This window comes from Cherax quadricarinatus, chromosome 75 (assembly GCF_038502225.1).
Source record: "Cherax quadricarinatus isolate ZL_2023a chromosome 75, ASM3850222v1, whole genome shotgun sequence".
In the NCBI taxonomy this organism is placed as follows: domain Eukaryota; kingdom Metazoa; phylum Arthropoda; class Malacostraca; order Decapoda; family Parastacidae; genus Cherax; species Cherax quadricarinatus.
In genome coordinates, this window is record NC_091366.1 from 4,643,739 (window position 1) to 4,649,754 (window position 6,016).

Sequence of the window (6,016 nt, forward strand, 5' to 3'; positions counted from 1 at the left end):
TACGTGTTAAATCTGTGTGCATGTATATATGTGTGAAACCTGTGTGTATGTAAATGTGTGTTAAATCTGTGTGCATGTAAATGTGTGTTAAACCTGTGTGTATGTAAATGTGTGTTAAATCTGTGTGCATGTAAATCTGTGTTAAATCTGTGTGCATGTATATATGTATGTAACCTGTGTGCATGTAAATCTGTGTTAAATCTGCGTGCATGTATATATGTATGTAACCTGTGTGCATGTAAATCTGTGTTAAATCTGCGTGCATGTATATATGTATGTAACCTGTGTGCATGTAAATCTGTGTTAAATCTGCGTGCATGTATATATGTATGTAACCTGTGTGTATGTAAATACGTGTTAAACATGTATGAGAGCCTAGTCCCCGAGTCATGTGAAGGGAGCAACATTATATCTTGTGTAGAGAAACAAAACAGTGTTAAATCTTACAACTCACTGCCTTTACATTTTAATCCACAATATATAGAAAAGTTTACCCAGTATACAAGGTGACTCTGTGGGTCGATTTTTATATATTTTAAAAGTATTTTACATCTATCTTTATTGTTTTTAGACTCTGTGCAATAAATCCCTCAGTAACTACATTGTTAGATTTGTCATAATAATAATAATAATAATAATAATAATAATAATAATAATAATAATAATAATAATAATAATAATAATAATAATAATAATAATAACAAAACATTATTATTATTATTATTATCTTGCGATAATGGAATTCAGAGCCTCGACCCGTCATGAAATACTGATATCTGTTATCTTTATATTACACCAGTGACACATATAACAGGATAATGCATATATATATACATATATATATATATTTTTTTTTTATTCGCCGGTATTCTCCCGGCCCGGGTCTTTTCCAAGTAGTGGTGACCCGGCCTTGGCTCCCTCTCTGGGGAGTGTCTCGAGACTTAAGTCTCCCATGGGAGGAGGTACAGTACCTCCTCATCTTTGGGACCAAGTGTCCCCAGGCCTAGCCACATTCCCCGCCCTCACGGGGCTCGTAGGGAGAAACTAGGCCTCTGGTCTGCCATCTACCCCGCCTCAAAGGGGCTCGTGGGGATGGCAGTCTTATGAGCTGCAGATGGTAGCAAGCTCAGGCCTCTCTTGACCTTAACAGATATATATATATATATATATATATATATATATATATATATATATATATATATATATATATATATATATATATATACACACACACACACACTTTTAATAACGAAATTCTGGTATGTTTCTCTGTTCATGCAGCAGCGCCACGAGTACACTGAGAGACAACACAATAAGTGTCGGGGGCCCAAGACTGTTCAACTGCCTCCAAGCATACATAAGGGGGATTACCAATAGACCCCTGGCTGTCTTCAAGAAGGCACTGGACAGGCACCTAAAGTCAGTACCTGACCAACCGGGCTGTGGTTCGTACGTCAGCTTGCGTGCGGCCAGCAGTAACAGCCTGGTTGGTCAGACCCTGATCCACCATGAAGCCTGGTCACAGACCGGGCCGCGGGGGCGTTGACCCCCGGAACTCTCTCCAGGTAAACTCCAAGTAAAGTGTCGTATATTAACAACTGTTTTCAGCTGCTGTTATATTTGCTGCAGTTGTTGCATGTGTTCCTTCAGTTCTGCATATGTTGCTGTACTTCGTGTCGCATATGTTTATTTTAACCTTCCGTTTTCTGTGTTGTTCCAGTGATTGTTACTCCTGGTGCTGTTGCTGCTGTTGTTGATACTTCTGTTGCTGCTGCTGTTGTTGTTGTTACTGCTGCTGTTGTTGTTGTTACTGCTGCTGTTGTTGGTGTTACTGCTGCTGTTGTTGGTGTTACTGCTGCTGTTGTTGATGTTACTGCTGCTGTTGTTGGTGTTACTGCTGCTGTTGTTGGTGTTACTGCTGCTGTTGTTGATGTTACTGCTGCTGTTGTTGATGTTACTGCTGCTGTTGTTGATATTACTGTAGACAGCCTGTACTGTCTGCACAGACAGCCCATGCTGTCTGCCAGCTTAGTTCATATTTCGCGCCAATCAGGTGCTGCCATCTATAGGCCTTGCCACTTCAGTATGCCCAGACTTGCCTCACTCTCACTCACAAAGCGGCCTGGCATCAAGGAACAAGTACTCCCAGCTCTCTCTCGTGGGCATGGCCCTGCCCGGGCCATGGGCACAAACACACAAGGCTGTGTAACCCACCACTACTTAACAATAAACTAAGAAGCCTCCGAAGAAGTATATCATTTAATCACCGCTCTACAGCCTACCAAAAAATAAACCCCGTTATAAATGGTGACAGCGGTGCTCGCAGCAGTTGTGTTTGCCTGGAGAGAAGGAGGAAGAGGTATGAAGTCATCTTCACTTCATCACCCTACACAAGAAGCATCCGTCTCTCAACGAGTTATCCTGATGTCGTGTCTGCACGTTTGAGCACCCAGACACAGGTACAAGCAGGATCCAGCCGAAATTTGCTGAATTTCTTCGAGAATTGTACGTGGCGTCCCAGTGACCCCACGCTACAGCGTCCCACGCTAGTGTCCCACGCTGTTTCTCAAGTCACGTGTTCAGCGTCACTTGTATGTTGCTGCTGTTGTTGTTCAGCTCAGCACAGCTGTTTCAGCAAGCCAGAGGTGAGTTTTGTGGTGATTTCTGCGTCCAGTGTGAGCTTCTCCACGTGTTTGTGGGTGGAGGAGGAGGAGGAATGGCCAGATGCCCGCCCTGCCATACACTCACGCACGCTCCTCGCCACCACACTACCATACACTCACCACTGCCCACTCCCTCTGCTGTGTTTTCTGCTGTTTGTCATGTGAATTCATTGCCAGTGCTGTGTATCCGAGTGCCCGAGGCCACTCGAAGCTACGTGGATTACGACGTCACGTGGGTGTGGCCGATGTCACGTAGACCTACAAAGCCACGTGAGTTACCAGATGTCCCAGGCCACATGCTGTGGTCTGCTGCCCGCATCACATCGACGCCACCCACGATGCTGCCCGACTTCATGACGTCACGATGTCTGCTGACGTCACCTCACGATGTCTGCCTGACGTCACCTCGAGATGTCTGCTGACGTCACCTCACGATGTCTGCTGACGTCACCTCACGATGTCTGCTGACGTCACCTCACGATGTCTGCCTGACGTCACCTCGAGATGTCTGCTGACGTCACCTTGCGACATCACGCCTGACATCACATGATGTCACATCGAGTGTTCTAGTAATTATTTCAGTATTGTCGAGAAGATTGAGAGAAGATATATGTCGTGTGTTAATTAATTCCTCTCAGTCAGTGTTCTCACATTTTAGTATGTCTTAGTGTCAGTTTTGTGCACAGAAAAGCATCATTTGCTAGTTTAAGCCATGTTGTACCGTATGTACAGCTGTGTGTTTTTTAAAGTTTCGTGTGTCCAGTGAGGTCTGGCCCAGCCAGACCTGAGTAGCACCACTGTGTTAAGTCACCCGCCTGACCAGTGTTTGACAGCTGATTTCTCAGCCCTGAGCGTATGAGCCCCCTTGTACAGAAAGCTTTTATGCTCGTCGCTCGTGTTGTTCTGCAGAATCGTACCTGCTACGATTCCCATCGAGATTTGTTTCACTTCACCTCCAGACCTTCAGAGTGCAGTTATATGTAGAGAAACAAGTCTGGGGACGCTTAGACTAACCTCTGCTATAACTCCAACTGTCGAGAGATGATACTCGCCAAGCCGCAGTCAGCCCTGTCGGCAGGCGCTGTGTCAGCCTCGTGTCACAAGCTTCAGTGAGCAGCCTGCACAAAGAAGATGTCACTTTGACTGCTAGCTCTCTCACTGCAGTCTGGTGTATGATGTTACGACTCCCAGATGTTTCGCCCAGTCGTCTCTGCAATGACTCGCTCCACGCTCGCCGGCAGTGACAGCCCAGCGACAGTACCAGCCGAGAAGTGTCCTCCTGAGTCGCTTGCCAGAAGTCCTGCCCAGTTGCCGAGTTTTGTCGACGCCTCACTCGAGGGCACCAGCATGTCGTGCCCCAGGTTGAGTGAAAACCTGCAGCGACTCCTACGATGTCTGCTTCACCGTTCCAGAGGAGACCGTACCCTGTTACGTCACAGCTCAGCCGCAGCAATGTCTCCCGTGTTGCAGTATCTGTCCAGACGCAGGAAGGCGTGCAGTGATGCCCTTCGACGCTCACTGCCTATGACCACGATGTTTAGCACACCCCGCATGTTTTTTTCTTCCCTCCCTGTAGGAAGTTTTTTTTTCCCATGTCCATATGTATATATATGTTTTTATTTTGTGTTCTGTGCCCTGTTCCTACGAGAGAGAGACCGAGTTTCTTTTACTACCAGTATTGTCGCATCGGGACGACGCGCGGTAGGTGGCCGAGCGTATGTAGACAGCCTGTACTGTCTGCACAGACAGCCCATGCTGTCTGCCAGCTTAGTTCATATTTCGCGCCACTCAGGTGCTGCCATCTATAGGCCTTGCCACTTCAGTATGCCCAGACTTGCCTCGCTCTCACTCACACAGCGGCCTGGCATCAAGGAACAAGTACTCCCAGCTCTCTCTCGTGGGCATGGCCCTGCCCGGGCCATGGGCACAAACACACAAGCCTGTGTAATCCAATACGACTTAACAATAAACTAAGAAGCCTCCGAAGAAGTATATCATTTAATCACCGCTCTACAGCCTACCAAAAAATAAACCCCGTTATATTACTGCTGCTGTTGTTGGTGTTACTGCTGCTGTTGTTGGTGTTACTGCTGCTATTGTTGGTGTTACTGCTGCTGTTGTTGGTGTTACTGCTGCTGTTGTTGGTGTTACTGCTGCTGTTGTTGATGTTACTGCTGCTGTTGTTGATGTTACTGCTGCTGTTGTTGATGTTACTGCTGCTGTTGTTGATGTTACTGCTGCTGTTGTTGATGTTACTGCTGCTGTTGTTGATGTTACTGCTGCTGTTGTTGATGTTACTGCTGCTGTTGTTGATGTTACTGCTGCTGTTGTTGATGTTACTGCTGCTGTTGTTGATGTTACTGCTGCTGTTGTTGATGTTACTGCTGCTGTTGTTGATGTTACTGCTGCTGTTGTTGATATTACTGCTGCTGTTGTTGGTGTTACTGCTGCTGTTGTTGGTGTTACTGCTACTGTTGTTGTTGTTACTGCTGCTGTTGTTGGTGTTACTGCTGCTGTTGTTGGTGTTACTGCTGCTGTTGTTGATGTTACTGGTGCTGTTGTTGATGTTACTGCTGCTGTTGTTGATGTTACTGCTGCTGTTGTTGAAGTTACTGCTGCTGTTGTTGATGTTACTGCTGCTGTTGTTGGTGTTACTGCTGCTGTTGTTGATGTTACTGCTGCTGTTGTTGGTGTTACTGCTGCTGTTGTTGGTGTTACTGGTGCTGTTGTTGATGTTACTGCTACTGTTGTTGTTGTTACTGCTGCTGTTGTTGGTGTTACTGCTGCTGTTGTTGGTGTTACTGCTGCTGTTGTTGATGTTACTGGTGCTGTTGTTGATGTTACTGCTGCTGTTGTTGATGTTACTGCTGCTGTTGTTGATGTTACTGCTGCTGTTGTTGATGTTACTGCTGCTAGCATTACCGTTTCTGCAGTGGTTGCTGTGCACCTGCTGCACTTCTTGCTGCTGCTGCTGCTGCTAACATCATACCTGCTGCTGCAGCAGTAGCCGCTGTCCTCGCGGAAGTGCCATGTTTTCATGGGTAATAAGAGAAAACGGTAATGTGGGTCTGATGTGATTTCGCTAAACTGGTGTGAAGGCTCTGCTCTGATCCTCCCCTCAAGGAAGGTTCCTTGATGTTGGTGAGGGGCTCTTGATTTATGGAATTGGATCTGTGCTCCAGTTCCCCGAATTAAGCCTGAATACCTTCCACATCCCCCCCCCAGGCGCTGTATAATCCTCCGGGTTTAGCGCTTCCCCCTTGATTATAATAATAATAATCTGCTCTGATCCTAGAGCCGTGAGGTCACTCCTGTCCTTAATGGTACCAGCTCCTGTGTCACTGAATCACTCA